The sequence below is a fragment of the Triticum dicoccoides genome, chromosome 3B (assembly GCF_002162155.2).
Source record: "Triticum dicoccoides isolate Atlit2015 ecotype Zavitan chromosome 3B, WEW_v2.0, whole genome shotgun sequence".
NCBI classification, from domain to species: domain Eukaryota; kingdom Viridiplantae; phylum Streptophyta; class Magnoliopsida; order Poales; family Poaceae; genus Triticum; species Triticum dicoccoides.
Window position 1 is genome coordinate 513,525,317 of NC_041385.1, and position 11,707 is coordinate 513,537,023.

An 11,707-nucleotide genomic window follows, 5' to 3' on the forward strand; every position below is an offset into this window, starting at 1 on the left:
CCGTAGGTGATGGCTTTTGTGCCAACCACGTAGCAATGTCATCGATGGATCCTTGTGCCAAACGCTTCTTCAGCCATTTGGCATAGTTTTTAGTGTGCTCCTTCATCTCCACATCTGATGAAGGCACCACTGGTAAGAAGCTTTGGCGTATCTCCGCCAAGTGTTCTTCAGCGTAAGCGGTGAGAACTGGGCTGTTAAGCAGTACCGTCAAATGGGCTTTCTCTGCCAATTCTCTGGGTACTGCCATTTGCGTGCCAGCAAGGACCGGCTTACCTTTCAGCCTTCCCTCGTGGCGAGAGAGGGGCAAACCTATAGGTTGTTGTTTCATGTATTCGGTGCAAAACTCAACCACCTCCTCTGCGGTATAACCTTGTAGGATGCTTGCCTCTGGATGGTTTCGATTCCGACAAAAGCGCTTCAGTATTCCCATGAACTGCTCAAAGGGATACATGTTGCGAAGAAACACAGGACCACAATACTTTATCTCGTCAACAAGGTGCACACTGAGATGGACCATGACATCAAGAATGACGGTGGGAAAAACATCTCTAGGTTGCACAATATTCTTGCAATATCATCTTGCATATGATCCAGCTCTTCAGGATCTACAACTTTCTGCCATAGGTGGTTGAAGAAGTCATAGAGCTCAATGAGTGTGTTCCTTATATCTTTGTCCAATAGATTTCTGATGGCCACCGGGAGGATTTGTGTCAACATTACGTGAAAATCATGTGACTTCATGTGTCCCAACTTCATTTTACCTGAGCTCACATCCACGAGACTTCTGAAGTTTGTGGAGTAGGAAGAGGGTGTCTTAACTGACAACAAATAGGTGAAGAACTGTGTTGCTTCTTTTGTACTAAAATTATAACTCCGGCGAGCTTTGATGAATTTGTCATCATCTTCTGCTTCACTCTTGCCTTTTGATTGATCAGCAAGTATGTCGAGCCGTGAACCCTCACTATCCTTTTTTACCTTTAATCTTGAGCAGAGTACCAAGGATTCTTTCACATACGTTCTTCTCTACGTGCATGACATCGATGCAGTGATGTACACATAGAATCTCCCGGTAAGATAATTTCCAGAACACTGATTTCTTCTTAAACACTTGACCCTTGGGTGTTTGTTTCACCGTCTTAGCGTGATTCTTGCTAAGCACAACATTAATTTGTTTGGCCATGTTGTGGACCACCTCCCCATCATAGGGTCTTGGGCCCACTTCTACCTCTGCCGTACCAGAAAATTCAGCTTTCATCTTTCGGTATGGGTGATTTTTCCGTAAGAACCTACAATGACGCAAATACACGGTTTTGCACGAGTTGGGAAGTCTTCTGCTAGCTCTCCTATCCATACATGTGACACACCCTACATCTCCCTTTGTTTTCTGCCCTGATGTGTTGCCTAATGCCGGCATATCTTGAATGGTGTGCACCAGCATCGCATGTAGATCGAAAATCTCCTTTTTGTAAGCATCATAACATTTTATAGCAGGTGCATCTATCCACGCTATCAACAGTTCTTCTACCAGTAGCTGAAAGTAAATGTCAATGTCATTTCCAGGTTGCTTCAGGCCTTGGGTAATCATTGACATCATAATGTATTTTTTCTTCATACACAACCAAGAAGCTAGGTTATATATGCACAGAAGCACCGGCCATGTGCTGTGATTGGTGCTCTTATCGCCAAAAGGATTCATTCGATCAGTACACTCCCCGAGCCTTATACTTCTAGGATCCTTGGCAAAGTCTTCAAACTTGTTGTCGATTAATTCCCACTGAGCCCCATCTTTCAGGTGCCTCATATACTTATCCGCAATTCACTCATCATGATGCGACCGCAACCTCTTTGCCTCTCTAGGGTTTGCAAATAATCGCCTCAACATTGGAATTAAAGGCAAGTACCAAACATCCTTAAACGGGATTCCGGTCTTGATCTCGTCATCCAATTTGTACTTGTCATTTGCTTTCCTGCGCTTGTATCATGCATGCTTGCATTCGGGACATGCATGCAAATCTTTGTAATCACCACGGTACAATATACAATCATTCACACAAGCGTGTATCTTTTGTACTTCAAGTTCTAATGGGCAAACAATTTTCTTCGCTTCATTCGTGCTTCTGGGGAGCACATTATCTTCCAGAAGAATTTCTTTGAAAATACCTAACATCTCTGTGAAGCACTTGTTTGATAGACCGTTTAATGCTTTAAATCTGAGAAGCGCCAGGGTGGCACTCAACCTGGAATATTTCTTTTTGCAACCTGGATACAACTCTTTCTTGGAGTCTACATCAATGGTTGGCAGATCCTTGTACCCAATAATATCCTTGTCTGGGCCCTCGAAATCTGCAATCGTAGCAGCAAAATCTGGCATATCAAGATCGTCATCATCTGTGTCGACGTCTTGGTTTTCTAGTGGGCGTTTCAGCTTTCCAGTGTTCCATTGGTATCTTGACGCCTCTGTCTCGATGTTAGATTCAACATCCAAGTGACACTGATCAGGGTTTGGCATGTCGCATCCCTGGGTATCTTCATCCATGACCTCGTCTTCACCTTGTCTAGTCCAACGTGTATATCCATCCATGAATCCCCAAGAGACTAAGTGCCACTGGACATCTGCAACTACATGTGACTTTGTATTGGCACAATCAGCACATGGACACAAGATGTAATCCGCACCACCTATTCTCCTCTTTGTACTTTCAGCCAAATTCATGAACTCTATCACGGCACTGATAAAATATGCGGTATTCCGATCCTTCATCCAATCAGATCGTTCCATCTACACCACATGAATGGCAATTAAAAACAAAACAACAACATTGATACACGGATTAACTTCTGCCTAATGGTGCGTGCATAAATCACAAGGCTTTATTTTCATAATTATTGAGGCGCTCCATATTGTTATCCAGACATGCAATGATAAAAATTCATGGCCAGTCAATTTACACGCAGAGTACTAGTACAATACTACCCTTAGGAATTGGATACCTTAATTAAGCCACTCATGAAAAGAATACCTCAATTAAGTAGCCGCTCAATGACCTCCACCCAGCAGACAGAGAAGCGCGATGTGGCGGCACGCCGAGACAGCAGGGTCAAGGAACAAAGCTTAGTGCGGCTGCCGCCTGAAGTTCGACCTCCACTATCCCGCCATCGACCGCGATGGATGTGCTCGAATCACGCCACCGTCGATCTCGATGGCTGAGCTCATGCTATCTCCTGTCGTAGATCGAGGATTGACCTCCTATGATGCCGCCACCGCCCATCGACCCAGGATTGACCTCTTATCGGTATCCCTTGCCTAGGCCACCGCCGCCATCTCTAGATGTGTACCGGCTGTTTTTTTATGGATATCCGTAGAGCGGCTGTTTACACGGTATCACTGTAACTCAATTATATGTACAGGATAGTACATCACATACGGTTATGTAACGACAACCGTGTCTCACCTACATTGTCTTCTCACACAGTTTGGTGCGCAAATCGTGTGTGATGTTGTAATACCTAACACAAACGACATGTATAAACAGTGTGCCGTATACTCCAACATATAGTGGCATAAGTAGTTCCCGACCGTTAGCTATCCCCATGGTTTCCCCATTTCCCCCAAATCTCTACATAGCCTCCAAATTCCCTCGCGTGGAGCTGACATTGGGGGAATGCGGGCAAGTGGTGCTGATGGTTTCAGTGCGGCTGCTCCTGCTCATATCGCCGCCACGACAGCGGTCGCCGCCGAGCACTTGCCTAAGGTCATCAAAAGGCAAGTTGTCGGTGTCAAAACCAGCGGATCTCGGGTAGGGGGTCCCGAACTGTGCGTCTAGGCGGATGGTAACAGGAGATGAGGGACACGCTGTTTTTACCCAGGTTCGGGCCCTCTTGATGGAGGTAAAACCCAATGTCCTGCTTGATTAATATTGATGATGTGGGCTACAAGAGTAGATCTACCACGAGATCAAGGAGGCTAAACCCTAGAAGCTAGCCTATGGTGTGATTGTTGTTCGTCCTATGGACTAAAGCCATCCGGTTTATATAGACACCGGAGAGGGCTAGGGTTACACAGAGTCGGTTACAATGGTAGGAGATCTACATATCCGTATCGCCAAGCTTGCCTTCCATGCCAAGGAAAGTCCCATCCGGACACGGGACGAAGTCTTCAATCTTGTATCTTCATAGTCTTGGAGTCCGGCCGATGATGATAGTTCGGCTATCCGGACACCCCCTAGTCCGGAACTCCCTCAGTAGCCCCTGAACCAGGCTTCAATGACGACGAGTCCGGCGCGCATATTGTCTTCGGCATTGCAAGGCGGGTTCCTCCTCTGAATAATTTATAGAAGATCGTGAACACCAGGATAGTGTCCGGCTCTGCAAAATAAATTCCACATACCACCATAGAGAGAATAATATTCACACAAGTTCAATCTGCTGACGTATTCCATGGCGTGACGTCACACCACAACCAAGCCTTTATTTGAAACGTTTTTATTGTACCACTTCAGCGCATTTAGCGAAGCGGTTTCCTTGGCACGTCCTGTCGAAGCAGAGATCGTGTTCCCCTTATTCCGGGATTCCCATCAATACGGGCGTGGGTAACCCAACCGCGCCCGTTTCCACGCCCCCTCCATCGAAGGCGGGTTCCAAACGGTCACGGGGACGGCTCTTGGTATTCTTCCTCTTTATAATGAGACCAAGGCACGTTCTTTTTATTCAATCTTCTATCGAATCCGCCCCTCTCCCTGAGTTCCAACACCCAGGGCTCCGAATTCAGGTACCTTCGATCCTCGACAATGTCCGGTCCTGATCTACGAGGCCGGTGGATGCCCTCCTCCGTCACGGAGGAGGACGTGCTAAAGCCGAGAGATGCCAGGTATTTAACCTACGAGATTTCGCATAGGCTGCCTGCCCGAGGGCAAGTTATCCCAACTCCCGAGCCCGGCGAGATCGTCGTGTTCATGTCTCACTTCCGTTGGGGTTTAGACTTCCCGACGGACCCCTTCATGAGGGGGCTCATGTTTTACTATGGACTGGAATTCCACGACCTGGCTCCGGAGTCCATCCTCCATATCTCATCATTCATTGTCGTTTGTGTAGCCTTCCTCCGCACTACCCCTCACTTCGGCTTATGGCTCAAAACCTTTAACGTGGAGCCGAAGATGATTGAGGGGCGTCAGGCAGAGTGCGGCGGGGCGGTTATAAGCAAGAGGGCCGAAGCTCCATGGCCCAAGGGCTCTTTCCAAGAGGAGCTCGGCTTGTGGCAACAGGAGTGGTTTTATATCACCGCTCCCCGGGGCAGCAGGCAGAAGCCGCCGCCCATCTTTCGCTCGGGCCCTCCACATCAGCTGATGTCATGGGTCAACAAGGGGCGTGACTGGGGGTCGCCCAAAGACGTCCCCCTGTTGCAGGACCGGATTCGAGTCCTCCAAGAAAGGGAGATCAATCTGGTCGCAGTGGTGCAGGTCATGTTGATCCGGCGCCTACTGCCCTGCAAACGTCGCCCCCTCCGCCTGTGGGAATTTAATCCGGAGGGGCCGCGAGCTCTTCAACACTTCATGGGTTTGACTCCCATGGAGATGTATAAACTGTTCTTCGGATCGCAAGAGACGCATCCGGAATTGACCGAGGACGCTGGCCTAAGCTGCAATCGCCCGAATACTCAAGTAAGTAGCCCTGTGTCCGGACACACCATCCATTTATTTATCGTGAGCTTGCCTTTTAACCAGCTATCCCTGCACAGGAGTGGATAGCGCAAGCAAAACTGATACGGTGTCCGGCCCCCCTCCCTGAGACCACGCAGGATCCCGTGTTAATTAAAATGTTGGAGGTTGCACCTTCAAATGAGGGCGAAGGGGGGCACGGAGAAACTGTCACCTCTGCCAAGGAGGCATTTAATAAGGGAGGAATCCAGAGTCCCTCCTTCCAGGGGGAGAAGCGGAACGCTTCCGAAGACCCGGAGGCCAAGGCCTCAAAGCGGGGAAAGAAATCTGTATCGGAAGGTCCTGCGCCAGAAAGCGCCCCGGCCGTACTGTCTTCTCGGAGGAATCAGCCCTCTAACGAGCCGTAAGTAAAAAAGGGGGATTTTATAATTATTAGACACCCCTGCTTAATGTCTAAAGGTAACCGAAGTTTTTACCTTGTAGTTCGGATCTCAGCCATCTCAGCACAACTCATCTTCGGGAGACCTTCGTCCGGAGATGATGGAGAGCGAAACGCCTCCATCTGCCGCCCCATCGCACGGGGCGGACGACCCTGAGGTGTCGTCGCGGAGGGTCTCCCCGAGTCCGGCGGGGCCAGAGAGTTCGGCACCCATTGGAGTACGACCGGTGGAGCTGCAGGATTTTCTTAATAGGGCGTCCATCTCAGAAGATCACCGCACATTAATGAGTAATGTGATTGAGAGGATCTCGTCCGCCGAAAGCGGGTTGTATGAGGCCGTCGGAAGTTTACTGACGGGATTTGAGGTACGCAAAAAATGACATACCTATAGATAGTTTTGCACATGAAGTGCGCCCTGTATAGTAGCCCCTAAGACTTGGTATGTTGTCAAAAACGGCAGCGTGCCTAGGATCATAATCTCAGTTATTAACGGTCGCCTTTCCTATGCAGGTGGCGAAACGTTCGGTGGCCAGCCGGACGGATGGATTCGCCGAGCTGAAGAAGCAACTCGACGCTGCAGATGCGGACATCTTGAAGTTATATGCTTGATGCAGATGGTGCTGCTGCTGTGGAAGACCTTCGAGTAGAACTTGCTCGGGCCAAGGAGCAGGCCAGAAAAAGCGAGGCGGCTGCCTTGAAGGTAGCGAAAGAGCTAGAAGCCGAGAAGGCTGCTCACTGCCGAAGCAGGGAGGAGATGGCCGGAATGGCCATGAAATTAAAAGTTGCTACCGACCGCCTGGAGGTTCTTGAAGGAGAATGCCGAGCGGAGCAAGAGGACCTGAAGAAGGCCGATGCCGAAGCCAAGGATGCCCGTAGTGCGATGCGGGCTATGAAGGAGGAACTGCGTCGGGTCGGAGACATTGTGGCTGGAAAGCCCTTTATGCTGTGTAGGAAGTTCACGGATCCGAAGTATGCTCAGCTGGGCCGATTGTACGGTGCGGAGGATCTTTATCTGGACTTGGTGGCGAGTGCGGCTGACGCAGTCGTGCACTTTCGAAGCCAGGAGGATCATGAAATGGAAGAGCTTTTCTGGTCTCAATTCCATAGTCCGGAGCGTCCACTTCCGTTGAGTGATCGGCTGGTTGAGTGGGCTGAGCTGAATAGATTGTCCGAACTGGCCATGATGGATGTGGTAACTCATCTATGGCCGAAAAGCCCCAAGCCGAAGAGTTATTTTGGCTTGTTGCAGCAATTCCTTGGGGCAGTGCTGCATATTAAGGAGATGAAGCGGTCGGCATGCATAGAAGGTGCGCGGATGGCTCTCGCCCGTGGTAAAACATACTGGGCGGAGATGGATGCCACCGCTGTTGCATCCCGGGGTTCGAACAAAAGCCGATTCCCCACCGAGCATTACTTTGAGGAAGTCCTGCAGGGCGCTCATATAATAGAGTCGCAGTGCTCGAAAGATGTTATGTTTGAATGACATGTATGATTTCTAAGATCATGTTTATAATGCAATGACTTTTTATACTTGTGTGTTCAAGTATTGAACTATCTCCTGTGCGGCCGTATATGTATGTATAATCTGAAAGATGGCAGTCTTTGGCTTCAGCCCCCACGCACATGGTGCGGGGGTGTTTGCAAAAAGAAAAACGCTTTTTCACACTTAATCCAACGTCTTGGTCCTTTTAAGGAGGTGATAGCATAGCAAACTAGGCAACCGGACTATAATGCTTTATCACTTTCACTTAGCCATAGGAGCTCGAATGTGGGGCTACTATATAGCCCCTGATGGCACCGCGCTTCTCCGAACTTGGGGCGTGTATGTGCCTGACCGGGAAGTGGTCCTTCGTCAAAGCGGAGGAATTCTAAACATTCCAATGGTCGATCGAGTGGTTGACCAGTCTCTTGCTATATCATGACAGTTAGTTTTTGGCTTTCTCTACTGAGGTGCTCTCCCGGCCGAACCGGGGCACAATCGCAGTAGTTCTCCTGGTGCTGCGTTAGCCGATGATACGGAACGTAAGGCAGCAAAACACAGGAGCCGGGCAAACCCAACATTTGACCAAAGACATGATTCGGAGCTGATGCATATAAGGCCTAACTCAAGACGCCGAACACTCCCTGAGGTGTTCGGTCTTTATGATATCGGGCGGAATAAAGCCCTAAGCCCCTAGTGTCCAGGTACAGGCGGGAACTTCTGACGCGGCCAATGCCAAAACGCCAGCCTCCTCCTCGGCTCTGGTGGGAAACCGGGGGATGTGTATCAACAAGAGACAGTGAGAAAGGTTTACGCAGGGTCTTAATCTGAAAAGAATCCTTGCAACGTGTCCCTACTGCACGTCTGCGCCTGTGTCTCCGTTGTGCTGTATCCGGGACGGGTGTAGCACGTGCTTCATCTGTAAAAGAGAAGGACTTAGTTTCTAAGAAATATCGTGCAAAAAGTGTATCAAAATAAAGTATAATTTGGAAGATGAAGAAAGTTGAGCTTTATTGGCTTTCATAATTTATGCGCGTGGCCCCTTAAAAAAAGGGGTATGCGGCTGGGAAGCCCCTTGCCGGACTCGTCTAACCATGTCCGAGGTCTAAATGACCTGTTTTTAGGGGCTTTGACCTGCAAGGTCGGAATAATGTGTGGCTATCTAGGCAGCCGCACATTCTCCGTGGTCGAGAGACACCTGGAGTTTTAAGAATATGCCACGTGGACCGGGCATTTTTAAGCGTAAGAGACGCGTAATGCGGTATTGCATGAAAGCGCGCGAAAGTTGCACGCCCCAGTAGTGCTTAAGGGCTACTGCTAAATGGGGCGATGGAGGGTGAGCTTTTCGCGACGGAGGTTGTCGGATGAACCGAACACGACCCCTAGTGGTACAGAGCCTGTAAAATTGGCTAAAAAGGCCTGGCATCACTCCTTTGAAGGAAGTGCTGCTATAACGAATTTTGGTGGGTTCTATCCCCAGTCTGCGGACGGTGTCCTGGTATAGCAGGGGCCGCGCTGCGTGTTATCACGTGAAGTGAGTTCACTTTTTTGACTTCTAATGGGAAAGTCTTTTGTTTTCCGGAGCGCTGCTTTTGGGTTTCGTCACTGTCACTTGGTGTGTCGAGCCCTTTGTGTTCGGCGTTAAGTCGGCTGGACTGCTTGAAGACCCAACAATCTCTATGGGTATGGTTTGCAGGCTTCCCGGAGGTACCGTGTATTTGACACAGTCTATCCAGAATCTTGTTGAGGTTGGATAACTCGTCACTGTTATCCTTTAAGGGCAGTGTTTTGTTGTTCGGCCGAGAGCTTTTGAATCCGGCGTTGACCGCCGTACTATTTGGGCCATTCTCCTTGTTCCGGCGCTGATCTTTTTTGCGTCGTGATTTCCCATTTCCATCCCAGATTTCAGATGTACTCGGGTCGCTGGTGCTACATCTAGCCAACCAGCTGTCTTCCCCCGCGCAAAAGCGGGTCATGAGACTTGTTAGTGCGGCCATTGTTCTTGGTTTTTCCTGGCCGAGGTGTCTGGTGAGCCATTCGTCTCGGACGTTGTGTTTGAAGGCTGCCAAGGCTTCATCGTTCGAACAGTCGACTATTTGGTTCTTTTTAGTGAGGAACCTGTTCCAGAATTTGCGTGCTGATTCTCCGGGCTGTTGAGTTATGTGACTTAAATCATCTGCAACCGGAGGCCGGACATAAGTCCCCTGAAAATTTGCTCGAAACGCATCCTCAAGCTCTTCCCAACTCCCAATCGTATTTTCTGGGAGGCTTTTAAGCCAATGCCGGGCCGGCCCTCTGAGCTTGAGGGGAAGGTACTTTATGGCATGGAGATCATCTCCTCTTGCCATGTGTATGTGTAGGATATAATCCTCAATCCAGACTCCGGGGTCTGTTGTTCCGTCGTATGCCTCTATGTTTATGGGTTTAAATCCCGCTAGAAATCCATGATCCAGTACCTCGTCGGTAAAACATAGTGGGGGTGCGACGCCCCTGTATTTGGGTGTGCCGTTGTCTTCAAATGCTCGGCTGGTTGTGTTACTTCCTCGAGTCTTCTTTTTTGGCCCATAGATAGACCTGGCCGGGTTATCCTTTTTCTGAAGATCTTTATGCTGATCATGTGCCGGCTTGTGTGTGGCGCCCCATGTTGCTCTTGGCCTATCATCTGGTCGTCTATCCGGCCAGGCGGCCCCTTTCTTTTTTGACTGCGGGGGCTCGAAGGCCTCCTCGTCAAATTCGGGCAACAACTTGCGCTTCGGGTAGCTCTTTGTCTGGTGACTAGTGCCATATTTATCTGCGGTGTTGAGTACTTTGCTCCATCTTATTCTGAGTGTGTCTTCCGTTGTTTTGAGCTTCCTCTTTTGCTTCTTCAAACTTCTTGCAGTGGCGACGAGCCTGTTATGGAGATTCGTATGCTCTGGTGATGTGAGATCATCTTCGCCGGGGATGAGTTGCTTGTCCGGTTCATGTCCGGCTGGCTGCTTGTTGACGTGTGCGTCGTCCACTGCTTTGCCCTGCTCTAGGGCCGGGTCCATATGGGTACCGTTTTTGTCGATGCCGGTCTTCGGGCGGCGCTTGCGTCGCCGCTTTGTTTATCTGTTGGGGGAGTTGTCCTTCGCCACGTCCCGTTTTTCCTCATTGTCACTTCCTTTTGGTGTGTCCACCATGCATACGTTGTGGGATGGGGTGGCTTTCCTGCGCCCGTTAGGCGCTGGTTCTTGGTCGTCTCCAGCATCATCGTCCATACCGTCGATGTCCTTAGAGTCGTAATCTAGCATGTCGGTTAGGTCGTCGACAGTGGCTACCAAGTGGTTGGTGGGTGAGCTCTGAATTTCTTCGTCGTCCGCATCCCAACCGTCCTGGCCGCAGTCCGGCCAGGCCTCTCCTGATAAAGAGAGGTACTTTAGCAAACTCAAGATGTCGCCAAAAGGTGAGTGTTGAAAGATGTCCGCCGCGGTGAACTCCATGATCGGCGCCCAATCGGATTCGACTGGAGGAGGCGCAGGAGGTCCGGAGTCTGGCAAGGAGTCCGGCACCTCGGAGTCACGAGCTTCATGGGGGACAAGATCGATGTTCGGCTCTATCGCCGTAGACCGGCTCCGAGTCGAAGATCGGAGCGGGTTCGAGTGCGGCCCCGAGGTGGTGTCTAGCCATCCATCCTTGGTCTGCGCAGCCGGCTCCGAGTCGAAGATCGGAGCGGGTTCGAGTGCGGCCTCCAGGGTACTGTCCGGCTGCAGAGCTGAATCATGCCCATCGTGACAGTACGGCATGCTCGGCTGTGGCTCGAATCCGTCGAGGATCAAGTCCCCACGGATGTCAGCCATGAAGTTCAAACTTCCAAATCTGACCTGACGGCCAGGGGCGTAGCCTTCGATCTGCTCCAGCTGGCCAAGCGAATTGGCCCGCAGTGCGAAGCCGCCGAATACGAAGATCTGTCCGAGGAGGAAGGTCTCACCCTGGACTGCATCATCATTGATGATCGAAGAAGCCATCAAGCCTATCGGTGACGACACAGAGGAACTCTCAATGAAAGCACCAATGTCGGTGTCAAAACCGGCGGATCTCGGGTAGGGGGTCCCGAACTGTGCGTCTAGGCGGATGGTAACATGAGACGAGGGACACGATGTTTTTACCCAG